The 25,685-nt window shown below is 46.8% G+C and overlaps 3 protein-coding genes and 1 pseudogene across 4 annotated transcripts in view; 1 reads left to right on the top strand and 3 right to left on the bottom strand.

Annotated features, from left to right (window-relative positions):
- The window catches only part of PAFAH1B2 (platelet activating factor acetylhydrolase 1b catalytic subunit 2), a 1,197,441-nt gene that overhangs the window by 21,879 nt on the left and 1,149,877 nt on the right, over window positions 1-25,685 (bottom strand). The window contains exon 2 of one of the 2 annotated variants that reach the window (XM_050759008.1): window positions 6,852-6,989. The gene's annotated coding sequence lies outside the window, so the exon portion shown is untranslated. Of the gene's footprint in view, window positions 1-6,851; window positions 6,998-25,685 lie in introns of those variants that run through there. The other variant, XM_050759007.1, reaches the window with a different exon arrangement.
- TAGLN (transgelin) overlaps window positions 1-25,685 on the bottom strand; it is a 255,403-nt gene that overhangs the window by 55,628 nt on the left and 174,090 nt on the right. The gene's annotated exons all lie outside the window — the stretch shown is intronic.
- SIK3 (SIK family kinase 3) overlaps window positions 6,549-25,685 on the top strand; it is a 304,186-nt gene continuing 285,049 nt past the window's right edge. The window contains exon 1 of the mRNA XM_050758978.1: window positions 6,549-6,608. The gene's annotated coding sequence lies outside the window, so the exon portion shown is untranslated. The remainder of the gene's footprint in view (window positions 6,609-25,685) is intronic.
- On the bottom strand, window positions 13,016-15,990 carry LOC126936342 (proprotein convertase subtilisin/kexin type 7-like; annotated as a pseudogene).

The following is a 25,685-nucleotide window of genomic DNA, read 5'->3' as shown; positions in this document are numbered from 1 at the left end:
GATCACGAGGTCAGGAGGTCGAGACCATCCTGCCTAACACAGTGAAACCTCATCTCTACTAAAAACACAAAAAAATTGGCCGGGTGTGGTGGCGGGTGCCAAAAAAAGAAAAAAAAAAAAAAAAAAAACAATCTGGGGTTTTCTGGTTTATAGAAAAGGAGGTCATCCTTTTTTTTTTTCTGAGATGGAGACTCGCTCTGTCACCCAGGCTGGATTGCAGTGGCGCAATCTCGGCTCACTGCAAGCTCCGCCTGCAGGGTACACGCCATTCTCCTGCCTCAGCCTCCCAATTAGCTGGGACTACAGGTGCCCACCACCACACCCGGCTAATTTTTTTGTATTTTTAGTAGAGACAGGGTTTCACCGTGTTAGCCAGGATGGTCTCGATCTCCTGAAGAAAAGGAGGTCATCTTCTATACAAGCAATCTTTTTCTTTCCCTTGACATCCTCAAATACAGCTAAGCTTTCTCAGAAAGATCGAGTTATATTCATTCAATATACATATTTACTGAGTACACAAAACACACTACATTGCCAAAGTAGTAGTTTTTTAGAATCACAAAGTGAAAAACCCCAAGCATGAATGCATACCTTCACTCACGAAAAATAAATTACAGAAGCAAATAATACTAACAGTAATTTCAAGACCAGCCTGGCCAACATGGTGAAACGCCCGTCTCTACAAAAAATACAAAAATAAGCCAGGCGTGGTGGAGCGTGCCTGTAAGTCGCAGTTATTTGGGAGACTGGAGCAGGAGAATCGCTGGAACCTGGTAGATGAAGTTGCAGCAACAGCAAGACTTCATCTCAAACAAATTATTAAAAAATGTGGGAGGTTTTGCTTTATTTTTTTTTGTTTTTTTGAGATGGAGTCTTGCTCTGTCGCCCAGGCTGGAGTGCAGTGGCGTGATCTGGGCTCACTGCAAGCTCCGCCTCCTGGGTTCATGCCATTCTCCTGCCTCAGCATCAAGAGTAGCTGGGACTACCGGTGCCCATCACCACATCTGGCTTTTTGTATTTTTAGTAGAGACGGGGTTTCACCATGTTAGCCAGGATGGTCTTGATCTCCTGACCTTGTGATCTGCCCACCTCGGCCTCCCAAAGTGCTGGGATTACAGGCATGAGCCACTGAGCCCAGCCTTGCTTTATTTTTAAACCAATAAAACATTCTATACTTTCTACATAAAAGTTTATTTGGGTCTAAGTTCAAGTCTAGGCTTAAATCAAGTTAAAACTTACACGTTAGTTAATAAAAGTGTTTTGAGACAAGGTCTTTTTTTTTTTTTAAGGTTGAGTCCCAGCGTGTAGCCAGGACTACAGGTATGCACCGCCACGCCCGGCTAATTTTTGTATTTTTCTTTTATACAGACAAGGTTTCTCCATGTTGCCCAGGCTGGTCTCGAACTCCTGAGCTTGGCTTAGAATTCTGCCCAGTCTAGGATATTTTTGAAATGCATCCCACTACATACGTGTTTGTATATAAAACATGCTAACTACTGTTCATGTGAATCTTAAATTACAGTGAAGCTCTTTTTTTCCTTTTATAGATTAGAAAACTTTTTAAAATTAAATTCTTTTAAAAGTTAGACTTCAGCCAGGTGTGGTGGCTCACACCTGTAATCTCAGCACTTTGGGAGGCCGAGGCAGGAAGATGACTTGAGTCTAGGAGTTTGAGACTATCCTGGGCAATATGATGAGACCCCGTTTCTACAAAAAATTGAAAGAATTAGCTTGGCATGGTAGTGCCTATAGTCTCAGCTACCCAGCAAGCTGAGTCAGGAGGATTGCTTGAGCCGGGTGCAGTGGCTCACGCCTGTAATCCTAGCACTTTGGGAGCCTGAGGTGGGTAGATTATCCAAGGTCAGGAGTTCAAGACCAGCCTGGCCAACAAGGCAAAACCTATCTCTACTAAACATAAAAAAAAAAAAAAAAAAAAAAAAAGAGAAAAATGGCAGGTGTTGTGGCACTTGCTTGTAATCCCAGCTACTAGGGAGGCTGAGGCAGGAGAATCGCTTGAGCCCAGGAGGTGGAAGCTGCAGTGAGCTGTGATCATGCTACTGCACTCCAGCCTGAGTGACAGTGAGACCTTGTCTCTAAATAAATAAATGTTCTGAGATTTTTTTCCTATATTCCAATGGATCATCTTATGCATTCCCAGAGGGTACATATACGCTTTCAAGACTAATGATCTATATAAATTATACGATCTCTTTATTATTTTAAGAGAAGGGCCTCACTACATTGTCCAGGCTGGATTCAAACTCCTGAGCTTAAGTGATCCTCCTGCTTCAGCTTCCCAAGTAGCTGGGACTACAAGCACACACTACCACTCCCATCTTAGAGCTACAATTCAATAGACAGTCATGGATTTTCAGAGTTCATCCAACAGACAAACAACTGATCTAAAATAACATTAAGAACTTACTATTCACCAGACACTGTGCTAGGAGCTTTGTTATTTAAATAAACGTGATGCTCAGAGAGACCTAAGCAAACTTCTCCATGACAGTAGAGATGGTAAACACAACAGGACAGGTGGGATTTGAAATCAGAGTGACAGACTTCCAAAGCCTACTCTTGAGTAAATGATGTTATGTTCTGATTAGAGAAGACTATATAGATGCCAGGCGCAGTGGCTCACACCTGTAATCCCAGCATTTTGTGGGGCTGAGAGGGGAGGATCACCTGAGGTCAGGAGTTCGAGACCAGCCTGGCCAACAGGGTGATCCTGTCTGCACTAAAAATACAAAAGATTAGCCAGGTTTGGTGGCACATACTTGTAATCCCAGCTACTCAGGAGGCTGAGGCATGAGAATATCTTGAACCCAGGAGGTGGAGGATGCAGTGAGCAGAGATCACACCACTCTGGGTGACAGAGCAAGACTCTGTCTAAAAAAAAGGAAGAAAATAAAAAATGATAAATTCTAATTTACTAAGTTGTTTCACTTATACTTTTTACTACCCAAATTCAATGGCATTCTGATACCCTAAGCAAAACACTTCTACCTCAACCCTAAATTTCTTCATGGGAAAATAAAAAAGGCATACAGATAGAGAAACCGAGGAACAAAATGTCACTTCTCTGAAGCTACAAGGCAGATAGAACTGGGAGGTCACAAATATTCCCAATTACATAGTCTTTTTTTTTTTGGCGCTATGAATACAAGGTGATCCTTCTTCCCCTACAATGGCAAAGTATCAGAGCAGAAATGTGTTTCTTTGTGCCTTCTGACTCTGATTTTGTATTATTTTGTCAATCAAAATCTTATTATACAAAGTAGCTTTCAGTTTTACTGATGCCCATGGCTTGGTAACATTTTCAAACATGAGGAAAAGAAAAACTGAGCTACAAACTCATACAAATCTCGTTTTTAAGAACAAGGCAGGGGCCGGGCGCCGTGGCTCACGCCTGTAATCCCAGCACTCTGGGAGGCCGAGACGCGTGGATCACCAGGTCAGGAAATCGAGACCATCCTGGCTAACACGGTGAAACCCCGTCTCTACTAAAAGTGCAAAAAATTAGCCGGGCGTGGTGGTGGGTGCCTGTAGTCCCAGCTACTCAGGAGGCTGAGGCATGAGAATACTGTGAACCCAGGAGGCGGAGCTTGCAGTGAGCCCAGATCACGCCACTGCACTCCAGTCTGGGCGACAGAGCGAGACTCCATAAAAACGAGGCTGGAAATGCATAACCTAGACGACTATGCATACAGAGGACTCAAACAATTTGGAAATCAGAGAAACTGTTGTGGCTGGGCACAGTGGCTCACGCCTGTAATCCCAACACTTTGGGACACTAAGGCAGGTGGACTGCTTGAGCCCAGGAGTTTGAGACCAGCCTGGGTAACATGGTGAAACTCTGTCTTTACAAAAAACACAACAATTAGCTGGGGGGAGTGGTGGGGGCGCGGTGCGCTACTGCACTCCAGCCTCAGGGACAGAGCAAGACCCTGTCTCAAAAATAAAAATTAAACTGGCTTTTCTTTTATTGAGACGGAGTTTCGCTCTTGCTGCCCAGGCTGGAGTGCAACAGCGCGATCTCGGCTCACTGCAACCTCCGCCTCCTGGGTTCAAGCAATTCTCCTGTCTCAGCCTCCAGAGTACTGAGATTACAGGTGCCCACCACCACTCCCGGCTAATTTTTGTATTTTTAGTAGAGATGCGATTTCAAATCATATTGGTCAGGCTAGTCTCGAACTCCTGACATCATGTGATCCGCCCGCCTTGGCTTCCCAAAGTGTTGAGATTATAGGTGTGAGCCACCGCGCCTGGCCGGCTTTTTTTTTTGAGACAGGACTTCATTCTGTTGCCTGCGCTGAAGCACAGTGGAGAAATCATGGGTCACTGCAGTTTCCACCTCCTGCATTCAAGCGATCCTCTTGAACAGAAGCTGCCTGACCTTTTTTTTTTGGTAGATGGGGGTCTCACCATATTGCTCAGGCTGACCTGCAACTCCTAGGCTCAAGTGATCCTAGCACCTTGGCCTCTCAAAGTGCTGGAATTACAGGCATGAGTCATGGCGCCCAGCCAGCTGCGTTTTGTTTTTTGTTTTTTACTGACAGGGTCTCTGTCAGTCGTTAGCTGGAGTGAAGTGGCTTAACACAGCTCACGACAGCCTTGATCTCCTGGGCTCAAGTGATCCTTACATTTCTTCCTTCCAGAGTAGCTGGGACTACAGGCGCAGGCCACCACGTATGGCTAATTTTTACATTTTGTAGAGAGGAGGTCTTGCCATGTTGCTCAGGCTCCAACTGTTGTATTCTTTCCAATTAAAATGAAGAATTATCTGCTCTTATGGGCACATAAAATAAGAACAAACTAAGAGCTACCCAGTGGTGAGACACAAACTTCTGAGTCACTTCGGGTTTCCTGCGCCTGCAATCTCAGCACTTTGGGAGGCCAAAGCTGGTGGATCACTTGAGGTCGGAAGTTCAAGACCTGCCTGGCCAACATGGCAAAACCCCGTCTCTACTAAAAAAAAATACAAAATTAGCTGGGTGTGGTGGCGCGTGCCTTGCTGTAAGCTTGAACCGGGAGGCAGAGGTTGTAGTGAGTCGGGATCGCTCCACTGCACTCCAGCCTGGACAACAGACTGAGACTCTGCCTCAAAAAAAAAAAAAAAAAAAGAGCGAGCAAGCAGAAAGAAAGAAAGAGCGAGCAAGCAGAATGCAAATAAAAGGTCTGAAGAACAAGTTTTGTTAATTTGCCACAACAGACTGTACTCCAGGGGAAGCTTTGTTGTCCATTAAAGTGAGTTCTCCGGGAAGATGAGGAGTAACCGACTTCCACGATTTTCCTGCGTTTTCTATATTCTCTACTTACTATGACAATACAGTACTAGAATTTCCAAGTGCTTATACCAGCATAGTGTAATGTATTTAATGAGAAACCAGTTCCAACAACAAAGCATTATAAATTTTCAAGCTGAGTTAGATGTTTTAGTCTGAACCAGGAAAACACATCGAGTGGGAAAGTTGAACCAAGAATTCAGAGATTTAGAATGTTTCCACTCAGACCTAAGACTCTCCACTTTGTTTCAGAGGGAGTGGGTATGGTTATTGTGAAGAGGAAGGCGGCCCTCATCCTGAATACCCGGTAGCCTCCGTGAGCTGGTGGGTGGGTCCTCCGGTCCAGTACCTCCATAATTTATGATCAAATGCCCAAGCCAACAAACTAATGCACGTTGATTTCCTAGTCCTCCCCTTCTCCCCCACAAGGAGGCAACCTTTATGTCAGAACAAGGTGCCCAGAAGAAGCCAAAGACACAAGGCACATCCAAGGCAAAGACAATCTTAAGCACTTTCTCCTTCCACTTTCTCCGCACCTTACCCCTCGGCCCAAACCCTTCCCGTAATTTCAAGGTGTACTGAGGTCCTAGCGTGGATCCGGGTGGTCTTTCCTTTCTCTACGGGTAAGCTCTACAAACAGGCTAAAGCTCCCAGCGTTAGTGTTCTTAAGTTTGTGTATAAATTCTGAAAAGCAACGCTGGCCTGCGAGCTATGAAAAGCAGAAGCATGAGTCACCACGCAACGGGTCAATCAAACCTGTAGACCAGAAGGCACGGATCTGGCAAACGGGACGGCGAGCCAGGAAAAAAAACATCCCCCCAAACCTCTCCGCTGACAGGTTTATCTAGCTGGCTGACCTTGGGCAGGTCACCAGCCGCTCCGAGCACATTCATGTCTAAGATGAGATGCGGGCTGGAAAGCCTTCCAAGAAATAATCCCTTCCGAGTGGTGACGGTCTATGCACCTTTTGAATACACACATCTTAAGAGGTAACGGAGAAGTTTCTAAAGAGCTGCAATTTTTCAACAAAAGGAGCAGGCAAAAGTGTTCGGTAAAAACACAACGGAGTAACTGGTTTTGCCCTCCGACCAGACGCGAGGGGAGAGAAGGGTGAGAAGTTACACCCCTGGGATGGAGGGAAAATGTAGCAGCTGAGACCAGGGCAGGAGCGGCAGCGCCCAGCCTGGGCGAGCTGGGGTGCGCGAGGCCTACCGCGGGTGGGCCCGGCAGGGCAGGGCGGGGCGGGGCGCCCGCCGCGCTACTCTCCCGGGAAAGGCGGTGGAGGCGCCGGCCGGCGGCTGAGGAGAGTCGACAGCTTTCGGGGTAGGATGTCGGGAAAGGGTTCACAGGGCAAAGACTACCTGCGCCGGCGGCTGGGAAGCCGACGCCGGGCCCGCAGAGAGGGCGCGCGCTCGCGAGGCCCCCCCAAGGGGATGGGGTGGCGTGGGGGGAGGGGCCGCAATGGTGGGGGAGGGGAGGTCGCGGGCCTCTCACAATAACACCTCGCAGCCCCTTCCGACCCCCGCCTCTAAGCCACCGGCTCACCGCGACCCTGGATGCACTCACTGAAGTAGAGGGTCCGTGCGGGCCCCAAGCGGCTGAGGCGTCGGCGGGTGGCGCGTCTGTCGCTCGCTCGGTCCCAGCGGCCCCGCTCCGGCGCGTCCCTCCTCCGGCCCCAGCACCAGCAGCAGCTCTTCCACTTCCGGTTCCCCTGCCACTCAGGCAAATGGCTTCCGGAAGTCCCGCCCGCACCCCGCCTCGCCTCAGCGTGGTTCCTCTCTACCCGCCCTCGCTCTCCCGGGCGCTGGCGGCGTGCGCCCAGGTGTCCCGCCACGCCCCGTTGGGTACCCTGCTTTGTTCTCGCGCTTACCCCCATTTTGTGTGGCGTCTGAGCTACATGGGCCTCTCTGTTTACTCCAACTGCATCGCTCAATCCTGCGTTCGTGCCACCGCAGTGTGGAGCTGGCATTCGGGACAATGTGGCGTGAAGTCACACTGACGCCATTCCCTTCACACTCAGCCAACTTGGCTTCTTCCTCCACCCATGGAATAAACCAGACTGCTGAAAGTGGGAGGGAAATAGCGGACCAAGGTTAAGGAGGCAGTACCTGACATTTATTAGTGGAATTTCTGTTTCTATGACGAATGTGGAGATTTTAGGTGACCGCCTGTTAAGGTGATATATAGGGGGATGACGAACCCCAGGCTTTTCCTTAAAAGATCCATCCCGTTTTGGGGAAGACATACATATGCAAAGTCAATATTGTAAAGTTTATATGCTAAATAAATGCAGGATCTATAAAAGTAGAAAGGAGGGGCAAGAGATGTGTTCGAGCTTTTATAGCAGCGCAACGGTTGGTGGAGCAGTGCCCTGAGCTGGCCCTTTAAGGATTTCAGCTCTATGCTGGTGAATAGGCAGAGCCTTCCAGGGCTCTTAAACTGATGTTGGGGGGAGCGTTGATTTTGCTGACAAAACCTGTTAAGAATACTGTGAAATCCTGGGAGCCTAAAATGTCAAGATATGTCAAGTAATTTTTCTTTTTTTTTTTTTATTATACTTCAAATTCTAGGGTACATGTGCACAACGTGCAGGTTTGTTACATAGGTATACATGTGCCATGTTGGTTTGCTGCACCCGTCAACTCGTCATTTACATTACGTGTTTCTCCTAATGCTATCCCTCCCCCAGCCACCCATCCCCCGACAGACCCCCATGTGTGATGTTCCCCGCCCTTTGTCCAAGTGTTCTCACTGTTCAATTCCCACCTATAAGTGAGAACATGTGGTGGTTGGTTTTCTGTCCTTGTGATAGTTTGCTGAGAATGGTGGTTTCCAGCTTCATCCATGTTCCTGCATAGGATATGAACGCATCCTTTTTATGGCTGCATAGTATTCCATGGTGTATATGTGCCACATTTTCTTAATCGAGTCTATCACTGATGGACGTTTGGGTTGGTTCCAAGTCTTTGCTATTGTGAATAGTGCCGCAATGAACATATGTGTGCATGTGTCTTTATAGTAGCATGATTTATAATCCTTTGGGTTTATACCCAGTAATGGGATTGCTGGGTCAAATGGTATTTCTAGTTCTAGATCCATGAGGAATCGTCACACTGTCTTTCACAATGGTTGAACTAATTTACACTCCCACCAACAGTGTAAAAGCATTCCTATTTCTCCACATCCTCTCCAGCATCTGTTGTTTCCTGACTTTTTAATGATCACCATTCTAACTGGTGTGAGATGGTATCTCATTGTGGTTTTGATTTGCATTTCTCTGATGACCAGTGATGATGATTTTTTCATGTGTCTGTTGGCTGCATAAAGTCTTCTTTTGAGAAATGTCTGTTCTTATCCTTTGCCCACTTTTTGATGGGGTTTTTTTCTTGTAAATTTGTTTAAGTTCTTTGTAGATTCTGGATATTAACCCTTGTCAGATGGGTAGATTGCAAAATTTTTCTCCCATTCTGTAGGTTGCCTGTTCACTCTGATGGTAGTTTCTTTTGCCATGCAGAAGCTCTTTAGTTTAATTATATCCCATTTGTCTATTCTGGCTTTTGTTGCCATTCTTTTTGGTGTTTTAATCAGGAAGTCTTTGCCCATGCCTGTGTCCTGAATGGTATTGCCTATGTTTTCTTCTAGGGTTTTATGGTTTTAGGTCTAACATTTAAGTCTGTAATCCATCTTGAATTAATTTTTGTATAAGGTGTAAGGAGGGGTTCCAGTTTTAGCGTTCTGCATATGGCTAGCCAGTTTTCCTGGCACCATTTATTAAATAGGGGATGCTTTCCCCATTGCTTGTTTTTGTCAGGTTTGTCAAAGAGCGGATGGTCGTAGATGTGTGGTGTTATTTCTGAGGCCTCTGTTCTGTTCTATTGGTCTATATATCTGTTTTGGTACCAGTACCATGCTGTTTTGGTTACTGTAGCCTTGTAGTATAGTTTGAAGTCAGGTAGCATGATGCCTCCAGCTTTGTTCTTTTTGCTTAGGATTGTCTTGGCAATGCGGGCTCTTTTTTGGTTCCATATGAACTTTAAAGTAGTTTTTTCCAATTCCATGAAGAAAGTCATTGGTAGCTTGATGGGGATAGCACTGAATCCATAAATTACTTTGGGCAGTGTGGTCATTTTCACGATACTGATTCTTCCTATCCATGAGCATGGGATGTTCTTCCATTTGTTTGTATCCTCTTTTATTTCATTGAGCAGTGGTTTGTAGTTCTCCTTGAAGAGGTCCTTCACATCCCTTGTAAGTTGGATTCCTAGGTATTTTATTCTCTTTGTATCAATTGTGAATGGGAGTTCACTCATGATTTGGCTCTCTGTTTGTCTGTTATTGGTGTATAGGAATGCTTGTGATTTTTGCAGATTGATTTTGTATACTGAGACTTTGCTGAAGTTGCTTATCAGCTTAAGGAGATTTTGGGCTGAGACGATGGGGTTTTTTAAATATACAATCATGTCATCTGCAAACAGGGACAATTTGACTTCCTCTTTTCCTATTTGAATACCCTTTATTTCTTTATCTTGCCTGATTGCACTGGCCAGAACCTCCAACACTATGTTGAATAGGAGTGGTGAGAGAGGGCATTCTTATCTTGTGCCGGTTTTCAAAGGGAATGCTTCCCATTTTTGCCCATTCAGTATAATATTGGCTGTGGGTTTGTCATAAATAGCTCTTACTATTTTGAGATACGATCCATCAATACCTAGTTTATTGCGAGTTTTTAGCATGAAGAGCTGTTGAATTTTGTCAAAGGCCTTTTCTTCGTTGAGATAATCATGTGGTCTTTGTCGTTAGTTTTGTTTATGTGATGGATTACGTTTATTGATTTGTGTATGTTGAACCAGCCTTGCATCCCAGGGATGAACCCGACTTGATCGTGGTGGATAAGCTTTTTGATGTGCTGCTGGATTCAGTTTGCCAGTATTTTATTGAGGATTTTCGTATCGATGTTCATCAGAAATATTGGTCTAAAATTATCTCGTTTTTGTTGTGTCTCTGCCAGGCTTTGGTATCAGGATGATGCTGGCCTCATAAAATGAGTTAGGGAGGATTCCCTCTTTTTCTATTGATTGGAATAGTTTCAGAAGGAATGGTAACAGCTCCTCTTTGTAGCTCTAATAGAATTTGGCTGTGAATCTGTCTGGTCGTGAACTTTTTTTTGGTTGGTAGGCTATTAACTATTGCCTCAATTTCAGAGCCTTTTGTTGGTCTATTCAGAGATTCAACTTCTTCCTGGTTTAGTCTTGGGAGGGTGTATGCGTCCAGGAATTCATCCATTTCGTCTAGATTTTTTATTTATTTGCGTAGAGGTGTTTATAGTATTCTCTGATGGTAGTTTGTATTTTTGTGGGATTGGTGGTGATATTCCCTTTATCATTTTTTATTGCATCTGTTTGATTATTCTTTCGTCTTTATTAGTCTTGCCAGCGGTCTATCAATTTTGTTGATCTTTTCAAAAAAGCTCCTGGATTCATTGATTTTTTGAAGGGTTTTTTGTGTCCCTATCTCCTTCAGTTCTGCTCGGATCTTAGTTATTTCTTGCTTTCTGCTAGCTTTTGAATGTGTTTGCTCTTGCTTCTCTAGTTCTTTTAATTGTGATGTTAGGGTGTCAATTTTAGATATTTCCTGCTTTCTCTTGTGGGCATTTAGTGCTGTAAATTTCTCTCTATGCACTGCTTTAAATGTGTCCCAGAGATTCTGGTACGTTGTGTTTTTGTTCTCATTGGTTTCAAAGAACATCTTTATTTCTGCCTTCATTTTGTTATTTACCCAGTAGTCATTCAGGAGCAGGTTGTTCAGTTTCCATGCAGTTGTGCTGTTTTGAGTGAGTTTCTTAATCCTGGGTTCTAATTTGATTGCACTGTGGTCTGAGAGACAGTTTGTTGTGATTTCTGTTCTTTTACATTTGCTGAGGAGTGCTTTATTTCCAATTATGTGGTTCATTTTAGAATAAGTGCAATGTGGTGCTGAGAAAAATGTATATTGTGTTGATTTGGGGTGGAGAGTTCTGTAGATGTCTACTAGGTCGGCTTGGTGCAGAGCTGAGTTCGAGTCCTGGATATCCTTGTTAACCTTCTGTCTTGTTGATCTGTCTAATATTGTATGTCAAGTAATTTTTCAACTAACTTGTGCTGTCAAGTGGCACTAAGTGTGTATTACTTTAGACATATATAATCCAATCTAATTTTGTCCTCATATAAAATGATGTTTATGTTACTAATTTACCTTGGAATTCTCTTGGAGCTGCTCACACACTATATGGCATGCCTGTAGGTGCTCAGTAAATATTTGTTGTTCTGAGGGTTTTATTAGAAAGAATTCATGTTTGGAGAACTGAAAGGATGATACTAAAGAGGCAGCCCGGCTGGGAGCAGTGCCTCACACCTGTAATCCCAGCACTTTGGGAGGCCAAGGCGGGTGGATCACCTGAGGTCAGGAGTTTGAGACCAGCCTGACCAACATGGAGAAACCACCTCTCTTCTAAAAATACAAAATTAGGCTGGGCACGGTGACTCACGCCTGTAATCCCAGCACTTTGGGAAGCCGAGGTGGGTGGATCACGAGGTCAGGAGATCGAGACCATCCTGGCTAACACAGTGAAACCCCGTCTCTACTAAAAATGCAAAAAATTAGCCGGGCGTGGCGGCGGGTGCCTGTGGTCCCAGCTACTTGGGAGGCTGAGGCAGGAGAATGGCGTGAACCCGGGAGGCCGAGCTTGCAGTGAGCCGAGATCGTGCGACTGCACTCCAGCCTGGGCGACTGAGCAAGACTCTGTCTCAAAAAAAAAAAAAAAAAAAATTAGCTGGGCGTTGTGGCACATGCCTGTAATCCCAGCTACTCGGGAGGCTGAGGCAGGAGAATCGCTTGAACCTGGAAGGCAAAAGTTGCAGCGAGCTGAGATCCACCGTTGCACTCCAGCCTAAGCAAGAAGAGTCAACCTCCACCTCAAAAAAAAGAGGCGCCTGGCCCGGTGGCTCACGCCTGTAATTCCAGCACTTTGGGAGGCGGAGGCGGGCAGATCACAAGGTCAGGAGATCGAGAGCATCCTGGCTAACATGGTGAAACCCTGTCTCTACTAAAAATACAAACAATTAGCCGGGCGCGTGTAGGCTGAGGTAGGAGAATGACGTGAACCCGGGAGGCGGAGGTTGCAGTGAGCCAAGATGGTGCCACTGCACTCCAGCCTGGGCAAAAGATCCAGACTCCGTCTCAAAAAAAAAAAGAGGCCGCCCATCTCCAGGTGGATAGTGTTAAGGGAAAAAAAAAAGGGGATGGAGGCCAACCCAAAGGCGGCACCAATCCCCTGTCCAACACCTTCTCACCGAAAGTTCCCGTTTGGCTGGAGGAAGCCCCTGTGGCTCTGACCAGACTTCCCTGGCAGCAATCCTCTGCCATTTCTTTTTTGTTGTTGTTGTTTTTTTTTTTTTTTTGGAGACGGAGTCTCGCTCTGTCGCCCAGGCTGGAGTGCAGTGGCCGGATCTCAGCTCACTGCAAGCTCCGCCTCCCGAGTCTACGCCATTCTCCTGCCTCAGCCTCCCGAGTAGCTGGGACTACAGGCGCCCGCCACCTCGCCCGGCTAGTTTTTTGTATTTTTTAGTAGAGACGGGGTTTCACTGTGTTAGCCAGGATGGTCTCGATCTCCTGACCTCGTGATCCGCCCGTCTCGGCCTCCCAAAGTGCTGGGATTACAGGCTTGAGCCACCGCGCCCAGCCCAATCCTCTGCCATTTGTATCTTAAGAAGGCCCTCACCCTCTTTGAGTGGAGTCAGAGGATGCCTCAGATTCCACATGTAAGCATCAGGGCTGCTTTCTCTCAAGAGCTCTCTAATTTTGGGAAAGAAGAGCCTGTCCCACACTGTCAGGCCGTGAGGTCAGCAGATCTGCTCCTCCTTCCCGTGCAGTAGGTCATCTAGGTGCTGATGAGGGCAGTCCAGGGTGCTCTTGTTCTGAGATAGGCTCTAGTCCCCTTGCTCCAGCAGGTCTGGGACAAGGAGGTCAGAGGTGGTGGAAAGGCCCCTGCTCTCTGTTTCCACTTCGTCTGGATCCTTGCTGCTGCAAAGTGGCACTGATTCTAGCTCTGTCCCTTCCTCCTTGGCTTTCCGGCTCCGATGGGGCCAGTGGCAGGGTCCACTCCTACAAACTTGGTTGGAAGCCACATTCCTCTGGCTCAAATATACTTCCAGCATGTAGTAAATGGTCCAGAAGACGGTGAAACAGCCTACCAGCACCAGGGTCTGGGGTCGAGGCAAGCACCTACGTGAGGCACTGTTTCCCGAAACCTACAAGCTTTCTCAGCCCAGGACAATGAGCTCAGAAAGTCTTTTTCCTTCTAGGGACTGCCTTTTTCACACAAACTCTTTCCCCTGCCCCCTCCCCCGACAAGACCTGTCCTGTAAGAGTTAGGCTAGCAGGGTAGGAGCAATGCTATGAAACCACTGCTGGGACCCAGGTCTTCCCAGTCCTTCGCCACGCAGGTCACCCCGAGAAGCACACTAAGAACTCCATCCCCAAGACAGGACAGTCCCGTCTACCCGCAGCTTGAGTCTTGGCCCTAGTACCTTGAGGGTGTTGGGGGTGATGGTGTAACCATCTTCCTCAGGAATTTTCAGCCCCGGTGGGCAGGGCAGGGCGAAGTCATCGTGCAGGTATTTTCCACTCATGGCACTCTCTAGCAGCCTGTGGAGAAGAAAAGAGGATACCCCACTGACTGTGGTGCCTATACCATCTGCCCTCACCCATCTTCCCCTCTTACAGCTGAAGACAGGGAAGCCCCACAGCAGAAAGGAGAGGCCCAGACTGAGTTCCCAGCCCAGGGCTCCATCTCCTGGCTTGAGGCTGGAGCTGGGAAACACAGCCGGGGTTCAGAGGGCTATGGGCTCCCTAGGCGGCCCTTCCCCTGTGAGTGGCCTTCCATCTGACACATGCAGCTTTACCCACCTTTGTCTGTCCCTGATGTCTACTGGACTCCACACAGAGCCATATAGGGTCAGCTGCCATTGCCGGAGGATGCCCACCTGAAATGACTCATCCCCTAGGGCAGCAAGGGGCAGCTCGTGAGCCGCGCCCCTCTGTCAGCCATGCCAAACAGCAGAGGCCCTGCCCACCCTGCCACCCAAAGGAGCTCAGGCCACATGGTCTGCTCTAGGAGCTGCCTCACTCTGTCCCACTGACCCCAGGATCTGCAGAAGGGCCTCACTGGGTGCCCCTAGGGATGGAAAAGGTGGAAAGGTTGTACTCCAAAGCAGAGTCTTGCTTTTCTCTCCCATATTTTGGGGGTTCAGCTGGGATTCTGCTTGGAGAAAATGTCTTTCTACCAAATTAAAGAAAGCTTTGAAAACCACTGGTCTAGTGAATACCTAACTTGACTGGAGGATGGGAGGGTTGAGCTCAATTTCCAGTCTATACGCTGACACTAAAGAGATTCAAAGTTCATGGACATTGTGGCCTTCACTTATGGTGACCTTCCACAAGTCACCTCAAACCTCTGGGCCAATTTTTAAAAAAATGGTGAAATGAGTCCTGCCCTTACCTGCCTACCGGGGCTGGCCGAAGGATGGTTATACGTAAAAGGACTTGAAATGTGGTTTCAACAAGGACTTTTGTTGCTATTCGAGGAAAATGGGTGGGTCGCTCCTCCAGGGAATATGAGAGGCAGTATAAATGAACAGTTTCAGATAGCAATGCCCATTTCATGGATGGGACACACTCTTGGCATCAACCCTCTTGGTCCAATGGCAACCCTATATATTGCACACGGGACACTTTCTGTGGGGACTCTGAGATGCAGAGGGACCAGATAACAAGCAGGAAAGGCAGGGCCTGGTGCGAGGGCACGAGGCTCACCGACATCCCTGACGACAAGCCTGTAGGTCCCTCGGGCTCTCTCCCCCCAGCATCGCACAGTGGAGAAGGTCCAGTCGTTGAAGCCGTTGGGATCCCTGAGGAAAGAACACAGCAGAAACAGGTGGAAGGCGTGGGCCAGAGAGCTGACCTTCCTCCAGCAACACTTTCTCCCTGTAGTAGCCATGGAAACTTGGGAGGGTGCCCTGAGGGGTTCTCAGGTGCCCCTTGCCCCTGGGATCTCATGGAAGGAGGAACTTGTGTTAACGTGGTGTGGTGGAAAAAGCAAGCATGGAGTATGCACAGGCTTGGAATCCCATGGATCTAGGTTTATTCTTATTCTCTTGGGCACTTACTAGCTCCATGACTTGTTTCCTCTTTTTTTTTTTTTTTAGAGACAGGGTCTCACTCTGTTACCCAAGCTGGAGTGCAGTGGCATGATCACAGGTCACTGCAGCCTTGACTTCCTGGGCTCAAGTGATCCTCCCACCGCAGTCTCCTGAGCAGCTGGGACTATAGGCATATACCACCATGCTCGGCTAATCTTTAAATTCTTTGTAGAGACGGTCTCACTTTGTTGCCCAAGCTGGTCTTGAACTCCTGGCTTCAAGTGATTCTCCTGCCTTGACCTCCCTAAGTGCTGGGATTACCGGTGTGAGGCACCACGCCCGGCCAGTTTCCTCATTTGTAAAAAGAGGTTACAAAGTCTAATCTACAGGATTCTTAGAAGGATTAGAGAACGTGTATGTGAGGTGCAGGGCCTAGCACTGGAAGAAGGCATGTGATGAAAGGCTTCCAGCCGCCAGGGATAGCCAGTGCCACAGTAGTTCAGGACAGTGCCAGGATCCACTTCTCCCATTTCTTTTCCTTGGAAAGGCCCCTGCTGAAGAGGTTGCTCAGGCCTTGGGCGGGTGTACCTACAAGTCCATCCTGCAGGGGGCGCCGACGAGGGACATCGTGCCGCTGGGGCAGAACAACTTCAGTTCCAAGCTGCCGTGCCCTGGGTGAGTGATGGAAACTGTCACTGCCACATGCTCCAAGGTCTTCAGCCCAGACATCTCCAGGTCCATCCTGCTGACTGTGGAAAGTCAGGCTGGGCAGCTGGGAAACCAGCCCACAACCACGCCTTCACTTCACCCCCACGTACACAAAGACACACGCTCACTGAAGCCACATACAAATGTCTACGGCAACCCTAACTGGGACCTCGCCTATACTAGTAAATAGAATGGAGTTGCTGCTCTCAAATTTACAACATAGCTTCAAGTCTAGTTGGGAAGACAGCACATACCCAAGACACAATGTAAGAATCCAGTAGAGCGGCCGGGTGCGGTGGCTCAAGCCTGTAATCCCAGCACTTTGGGAGGCCGAGACGGGCGGATCACGAGGTCATGAGATCGAGACCATCCTGGCTAACGCAGTGAAACCCCGTCTCTACTAAAAAATACAAAAAAGTAGCCGGGCGAGGTGGCGGGCGCCTGTAGTCCCAGCTACTCGGGAGGCTGAGGCGGAGAATGGCTTAAACCCGGGAGGCGGAGCTTGCAGTGAGCTGAGATCCGGCCACTGCACTCCAGCCCGGGCGACAGCGCGAGACTCCCTCTCAAAAAAAAAAAAAAAAAAAAAAAAAAAAAAAAAAAAAAAAGAATCCAGTAGAGCAACTTCAATCATTCATTCATCCAAAAAATTATTTACTGGATACCTCCTACATTTCAGGCACTGTACTAGATGCTGGGAATATAAAGATTCTTATCTTTAGGCATGGTCCCTGTCTTCTACCTGCAAGTGGAAAATGATATGGTATGGGAAACATACATAGTTGATAAGGGAAGAGAAATAAGTCTGATGGTTTTAAGCACACAGCAGTGAGATGCGCTGAAGGAAATGAATACAGATTGGTAGAGATGGTTGATAGGGGGCATTGTAGGCAGTGGAAAAGGCGTGAACAAAAATGGGTGAAAATGCACACATCTCACTGAAGACTATGCACAATTATTTTTTTTAAATGCTGGTGGATAAATTTCATGCAAATTATGTGAGTGAGAAAAACAGTCTCAAAAGAAGCATGTAGCCGGGTGTGGTGGTGTGCATCTGTGGTCCCAGGTACCCAGGAGGGTTAAGTGGGAGGATTGCTTGAGCCTGGGAGGTGGAGGCTGCAGTGAGCCATGCTCATGCCGCTACACTCCAGCCTGGGTGACAGAACAAGACTCTGTCTCAAAAAAAAAAAAAAAAAAAAAGAAAGAAAGAAAAAGAAAAAGGATGCATAGTGCACAATTCCAGTTACGTGACGTTCATTGAAATAACATACCTGCAGAGATAAATAAAAGATAAATGGGTGCCAAGGGCCAGGGATACAGGGAGGGGATGGGTGTCGCCAGAAAGGGGTAACACAAGGGAGTCTTGTGATAATGGAATTGTACTGGATCTTGGTTGTGGTGGTAGTTATGCAAGGCTACATGTGATAAAATTGCATACAGCTACACACACGCAAACACAAATATTGACAGCATGTATATCTGGTGAACACTGAATAAGCACTATGGGTTGTACCAACGTCTATTTCTTGGTTTTGATAGTATACTTTAATTGTGTGAAACATTAAGATTGGGAGAAGGGTGCATGGGACTTCCCTTGTACATTTCTTTGCAACGTCCTGTAAATCTACAATTATTAAAAAAAAAAAATCTACTGAAGTGGAAGACTCAACTGGGGACTATTAAGAAATTAGGTTGCAATGAGGACAATTTTTTTTAAAGCACCCTTTCTTCCATTAATTTATTCCAGGCCAGGCATGGTGGCTCACTCCTGTAATCCCAGTACTTTGGGAGGCTGAAGCAGGAGGATCGCTTCAGCCTGGGAGACATCATCTCTACTAAAAAATTTAAAAAAATAGCTGGATATAGTGGTAAGCACCTGTGGTCCCAGCTACTCAGGAGGTTGAGGGTAGGAGGATGACTTGTTGAGGAGGTTGAGGCTGCAGTGAACCGTAATTGTGCCTCTACACACACTAGCCTGGGCAACAGAGTGAGATCCTGTCTCAAAAAAAAAAAAATTATTCCAATATGCCATGCAGAGTGCAATACCTTCATTTTACAAACATAGCAGCTCAGAGAGGTACTGAAAGTAGGTGCTGGGTAACCTAGGATGGGATGGGAAAGGCTTTAAAGATTTTTATTTTAAATAAGCAACTGAGACCTATTATAGATGACTGAGCAAGGACAGAGTTGGTTTTTTGTTTGTTTGTTTTTGTTTTTGTTTTTTTGAGATGGAGTCTAACTCTGTTACCCAGGCTGGAGGGCAGTGGTGTGATCTCGGCTCACTGCAACCTCTGCCTCCTGGGTTCAAGCGATTCTTCTGCCTCAGCCTCTTGAGTAGCTGGGATTACAGGCACCTGCCACCACGCCCAGCCAATTTTTGCATTTTTAGTAGAGACGGGGTTTCACTGTGTTGGCCAGGCTGGTCTTGAACTCTAATCTTGTGATCCGCACCCACCCCCCGGCCTCCCAAAGTGCTGGGATTACATGCTTGAGCCACTGCGCCCAGCCAGGACAGAGTTTTTTTTAAATAAAAGTACTGAAAGAAGGCTACTCTAATAGCTCTGGGTAGGATGAACTATAGACAGGAAGAGACAGATGGCAGAAGACCAGCTAACATGCCACCGCCTCTTTCTAGGGAGGTGGCTTGTGTGTGGGTAACAGAGACTGGGGAGAAGGAGGAAAGGAAAGGCTCCAGGCTTTCTATGACACCACTTTCTGTCCTTCCTAGTCCCTGTCCTTACTGACCTTCTGCTCAGTCCCCCTCTCACTGCACTCACTGAAGAGTGCCACCTCCCATTATCCACCAGGACACCAGTGTCAGAACTTCACAGTGCTTTACTACCTCCTTAACTCTAGACCTTTATCCGTGCTGTGCTGGCCACCCACATTCCAGCCGTACTCTGGATGTGTCTTTATTGGAGGCTGCTTCCTTTTTGAATGGTTTAGTTACGTTCATTGTGGATTTTCTTTCTTTCTTTTCTTTTTTTTTTTTGAGACGGAGTCTCGCTGTGTCGCCCAGGTTAGACTGCAGTGGCCGGATCTCAGCTCACTGCAAGCTCCTCCTCCCGGGTTTACGCCATTCTCCTGCCTAAGCCTCCCGAGTAGCTGGGACTACAGGCGCCCGCCACCTCGCCCAGCTAGTTTTTTGTATTTTTTAGGAGAGACGGGGTTTCACCATGTTAGCCAGGATGGTCTCGATCACCTGACCTTGTGATCTGCCCGTCTCGGCCTCCCAAAGTGCTGGGATTACAGGCTTGAGCCACGGCACCCAGCCTAGTGGGTTTTCTTATTAGATAAACAATACAAATTAACTGAAGGTAAATTGGAAAAGCAGATGAATTAAAATGAAAACAAAAAAGCACCCAGAATTTTCCATAACATGTTGGTAAATATCCACCCAGGCCCTTTCTGTGTGTGTATGGATGTGTGCATGTGTACATTTTCCTATTTTCTTTTTTTTTTGAGACAGAATTTCTCTTGTTACCCAGGCTGGAGTGCAGTGGTGTGATCTTGGCTCACTGCAACCTCCACCTCCCGGGTTCAAGCGATTCTCCTCCCTCAGCCTCCCAAGTAGCAGGGATTACAGGCACATGCCACCGCGCCCAACTGATTTTTTTATTTTTAGAAGAGATGGGGTTTCACCATGTTGGCCAGGCTGGTCTCGACCTCCTGACCTCAGGTGATCCACCGCCTCGGCCTCCCAAAGTGCTGGGATTACAGGCGTGAGCCACCACGTCCCCCCAAGAAAATTTTCTTGAGATCTTTGAGAACTCCTCATTTTTGAGAACCCCACTATACCACATAATTTTCCAATGAAATGCCTGAATATTTTAAGTCGTCACTTCAGATATGTAATGAGTGTGAAAGTGTACTTAAGAAAGAGTAAAGCGGCCGAGCACAGTGGCTCACGCCAGTAATCCCAGCACTTTGAGAGGCCGAGGGGGGCAGATCACAAGATCAGGAGATCAAGACCATCCTGGCTAACATGGTGAAACCCTGTCTCTACTAAAAATACAAAGAATTCGCCGAGCATGGTGGCGGGCGCCTGTAGTCCCAGCTACTTGGGAGGCTGAGGCAGGAGAATGGCGTGAACCTGGGAGGCGGAGGTTGCAGTGAGCCAAGATTGTGCCACTGCACTCCAGCCTGGGCGACTGAGCGAGACTCCGTCTAAAAAAAAAAAAAAAAAGAAGAAGAAGAGTAAAGAATTCCATATACACGCTGTTCCTGGGCGCAGTGACTCATGCCTGTAATCCCAGCACTTTGGGAGGCTGAGGCGGGTGGATCACTTGACGGGAGTTTGAGACCAGCCTGGCCAACTTGGTGAAACCTGGTCTTTACTAAAAATACAAAAAAATTAGCTAGGTGTAGTCGCACACATCTGTAATCCCAGCTACTTGGGAGGCTGAGGCAGGAGAATCGCTTGAACCCGGGAGGTGGAGGTTGCAGTGAGCTGAGATCACCCCACTGTACTCCAGCCTGGGAGATAGAGCAAGACTCTGTCTCAAAAACAAAAACAAAAACAAAAACAAAACATACACCCTTTGTAGTTATCTGGCTCTCTCTTTCTGGTTAAGTGCTTTGCTTTCGTTGTACAACAACCTCGAAGATAGCACATTCAAATGTGCGCCTAATTAAACATACGAATCCTGGCTGGGCACGGTGGCTCACGCCTGGAATCCCAGCAATTTGGGAGGCTGAGGGGAGGAGGGGTGGATCACAAGGTCAGGAGTTCGAGACCACCCTGGCCAACATAGTGAAACCCCACATCTACTAAAAATACAAAAAAAAAAAATAGCTGGGCATGGTGGTAGGCGCCTGTAATCCCAGCCACTCACGAGGCTGAGGCAGGAGAATTCGCTTGAACCCTGGAGGTGGAGGTTGTAGTGAGCCGAGATCATGCCTTTGCACTCCAGCCTGGGTGATAGTGTGAGACTGTCTCAAAAAAAAAGAAAAAAAATCAATTTATTATGGCTTTTCAGGGTCTTTCTCAAGATAAAATCCTGATTTCTGAATTCCAAGAGTCCACTGGTGTTTCTATTATAATGTCCATCTCTCTATTTGAATGAATTGCAAGTCTCTTTCCCTGACTAAATATGAATTATTCTGTGGCAAGCGTCTTATTCCTCCTTGTAGCCTCAGTGCCAGGGAAAACCTGGCACAACAAATATTTCTTGATAAATATTTAATGGATGAGTAAAGTCAAGGTTAATTTTTTTTCTTTTTTAGATGGAGTTTTGCTTTTGTTGCCCAGGCTGGAGTGCAACGACGTCATCTCAGTTCACTGCAACCTCTGCCTCCCGGGTTCAAGCGATTCTCCTGCCTCAACCTCCCGAGTAGCTGAGGTTACAGACGCCCACCACCACAACTGGCTAATTTTTGTATTTTTAGTAGAGACAGGATTTCACTATGTTGACCAGGCTGGTCTCCAGCTCCTGACCTCAAGTGATCCACCCGCCTTGGCCTCCCAAAGCGCTAGGATAACAGGCGTGAGCCACCATGCCCAGCCTTTTCTTTTTGTTTTGTTTTGTTTTTTTTTTTGAGACAGAGTCGTGCTCTGTCACTCAGGCTGGAATGTAGTGGTGCGATCTTGGTTCACTGCTACCTCTGCCTCCCAGTCCCAAGCGATTCTCCTGCCTCAGCCTCCCGAGTAGCTGGGATTACAGGTGTGTGCCACTACACCTGGCTGATTTTTGTATTTTTAGTAGAGACAGCATTTCACTGTGTTGGCCAGGCTGGTCTTGAACTCCTGACCTCAAGTCGTCTACTCACCTCAGTCTCTTAAAGTGCTGGGATTGCAGGCCTGAGCCATTATGCCCGGTCTAGCTGTCGTCTTATTTTGGAAGAGATTTGCTCACATTAGCATTTCTTTTTTTTTTTTTTTTCTTTTTTTTTTGAGACAGAGTTTCAGCCTTGTCACCCAGGCTGGAGTGCAGTGCTGCGATCTCGGCTCACTGCATCCTCCACCTCCTGGGTTCATCCTGCTTCAGCCTCCTGAGTAGCTGGGATTACAGGTGCCTGCCACCATGCCCAGCTAATTTTTTGTGTTTTTTTTTCTTTTTTTTTTTTTTTTTTGAGAAGTCTCGCTCTGTTGCCCAGGCTGGAGTGCAGTGGTGCTATCTCAGCTCACTGCAACCTCCACCTCCTGGATTCAAGCGATTCTCCTGCCTCAGCCTCCTAGACAGCTGAGACATCAGGCATGCACCACCACGCCCAGCTAATTTTTTTGTATTCTTAGTAGAGACAGGGTTTCACCATGTTGGTCAGGCTGGTCTCAAACTCCTAGCCTCAAATGATCTGCCCGCCTTGGCCTCCCAAAGCGCTGGGATTACAGGCGTGAGCCACCACGCCCAGCCCTCGCATTGGCACTTCTTATGAAATGACTACTTCCCCAGGAATGGGCTCTCTTTCCACTTTTCTGACCCTCAGCTTTCTGTTCTTATCTCTTATCTGAGTTCCAGCAGTTATCCTGTAGTGATGATGAGCAGAGTAGGAGTCTTTCCCTTCTGGCAGGAAGTGTACCCTATCTGCCAAATTACAGTTCTGGTTGTGCCCTGGTAAATGGACACCTAGAGACTTTCTATGTAAGAGCAGTCAACATGACCTTAACTGTGGCAAATGTTTCTTGCCCATTGTCAGGCAGACTTCATCAGCTCCTCTCTATTATAAGGTCCCTGGGGGCAGGAGCTAGGTCTAATTTGTCTTGGTATCTCCTGTAATGTTTGGCACAGTAGCCCAGTGTCATCCTCGTAGCAGATTAATTCAGCAACGATTTATTAAGTGCCCATGAAATAGGCATTTCACTTGGTTCTGGGGATACCAAACAATGTCTGCCTTCATGGAAATAACTTGTCTTATATAGTGGCAGAAAGTTGACAATTGAACTGGGTGATAGGTAAATAGGGGATCATTGTACTATTCTCTTTACATTTCTGTGTTTGAAATTTTTCATAACAAAAAGTGTAAAAAGGTAGAGAATGGGGGAAGAGTGTCCTGGGAAGAATGAGGTTCTGAGAACGTTTTGGACAAACAGATGCAGCACTCAGTCAACAACCAGAACTAATAGAGGATGTTGTTGGAACTGGCCTCATAAGTTGATCTCATGGAGCTACCTCCACGGTTACCAGAGGTTGAGAAGGGTAGGGAGTACGGGGGAATGAAGAGAGGTTTGTTACTGGACTTGGTAGCTTATGCCTGTAAACCCAGTGCTTTGGAAGGTTGTGGTGAGAGGATCTCTTAAGGCCAAGAGTTTGAGACCAGACTGGGCAACATAGAAAGACCCCATCTCTACAAAAAACAAGCGAACAAAAATTAGCCAGGGATGGTGGTGCAGGCTTGTAGTCCCAGCTAATGGAGAGGCTGAAGGAGGAGAGTTGCTTGAGCCTAGGAGTTTGAGGTTACAAGTAATCTTGCCACCACACTCCAGTTTGGGTGAAAGAGCAGGAACTTGAGTCTGAAAAATAATAATAAAAAGAATAAGAAAAAAAAAAGAGATGTTGGTTAATGGATACAAAAATACAGTAAAATACAGTTAGAATAAGTTCTAGTGTTTGATAGCAAAGTAGGATTACTATAGTAAATAGTAATTTATTGTGTATTTCAAAATAGCTAGAAGATTTAGAGTATTTCCAACACAAAGAAATGGTAAGTATTTGTGGTGATGGATACCCAAATTACCCTGATTTGATTATTGTATGCATGTATCAAAATATCAGATGTATCCCATAAATATGTGCAATTATTATGTACGAATAAAACAAGAATTGGCCGGCCAGGCGCAATGGCTCATGCCTGTAATCTCAGCACTTTGGGAGGCCGAGGGGGGAGGATCATGATGTCAGGAGATTGAGAGCATCCTGGCTAACATGGTGAAACCCTGTCTCTACTAAAAATACAGGAAAAAAAAAAAATTAGTCCCAGCTACTCGGGAGGCTGAGGCAGGAGAATCACTTGAACCCGGGAGGCGGAGTTTCCCTACAAGAACCAAGTGCAGTGAGCCGAGACTGCACCACTGCACTCCAGCCAGGGTGACAGAGTGAGACTCCATCTCAAAAAAAAAAAAAAAAAAAAGAATTGGCCGCTGAGCACGGGACTCACATCTATAATCCTAGCACATTGGGAGGCTGAGGTAGGTGGATCACCAGGTCAGAAGTTCGAGACCAGCATGGCCAATATGGTGAAACTCTATCTCTACTAAAAATACAAAAATTAGCCGGGCATGGTAGCGTGCGCCTGTAGTCCCAGCTACTCAGGAGGCTGAGGCAGAAGAATCACTTGAACCCAGGAGGCGGAAGTTGCAGTGAGCCGATATCATGCCACTGCACTCCAGCCTGGGTGACAGAGTGAGACTTCATCTCAAAAAAAAAAAAAAAAAAAAAAAAAAAAAGAATTGGCCTTATAATTACATCAAAGCCTTTATTATTTGAAGGACATTAAGGCAGTATCTACAGCACTCAGGCTAGAGGCCTTTATAGGTGTAGAGGAGGGTTGGTACTTGAAGCCCAGGTGGGACTCTGATTTTTCCTTCTTCACTATTTCTAGAGTCTCTAGCCCAGAGTATAGCTAACCCATATCAACAGGTAGAATGCACTGATAACATCCTGCCAATAACTGCTTCTTCTTTTTTTTAAGATGGAGTTTCACTCTTGTTGTCCAGGCTGGAGTGCATTGGCACTATCTCGGCTCACTGCAACCTCTGCCTCCCAGGTTCAAGTGATTCTCCTGGCTCAGCCTCCCAAGCAGCTGGGATTACGGGCACCCACTGCCGTGCCTGGCTAATTTTTGTATTTTTAGTAGAGATGGGGTTTCACCATGTTGGTCAGGCTGGTCTCAAACTCTTAACTTAGATGATCTACCTGCCTTGGAATCCCAAAGTACTGGGATTCCAGGTGTGAACCACCATGGCTGGCCAATGCTGCTTCTTCACTCTTGCTCTAGCTATAGTCAAATCTTCCGCCAATCTTAGAAGTGGTGGATGGGAATGACACCTTGGGAAAAGGAAAGGAGTTTATCAGTGAAAGGATTGGCATTCAAGGGGACAATCACATCTTCAGGCTCCTTCTTTTTATGAATCTCTAAGCTTTCTTTCAATCATTTCAGTCTATGATTTCTTTCAATCATACAGCCTATTATAGGCTCTAAAGGTGAGGCTGAATAAGTTGCTTGCAGACTCTTGATAGTAGTGGAAAGAAGAGTAAATAAGGCTGCTGTTGTCTATGCCTCAGCTCAGGCGTACTGAATTAGAATGACTGGGACAATGTCTCCAGATGATGATTACAGATGCTAAAGACTAAGAACTGGGCCAGGTGTGGTGCTCACGCCTGTAATTCCAGCACTTTGGGAGGCTGAGTTGGGTGGATCACGAAGTCAGGAGATTGAGACCATCCTGGACAACAAGGTGAAACCCCATCTCTGTTACAAATACAAAAATTAGCTGAGCGTGGCAGCACATGCCTATAATCCTACTCTGGAGGCTGAGGCAAGAGAATCGCTTAAACCTGGAAGGCAGAGGTTGCAGTGAGCC

This window comes from Macaca thibetana, chromosome 14 (assembly GCF_024542745.1).
Source record: "Macaca thibetana thibetana isolate TM-01 chromosome 14, ASM2454274v1, whole genome shotgun sequence".
Lineage (NCBI taxonomy): Eukaryota > Metazoa > Chordata > Mammalia > Primates > Cercopithecidae > Macaca > Macaca thibetana.
This window is presented reverse-complemented; position numbering and strand designations above follow the sequence as displayed.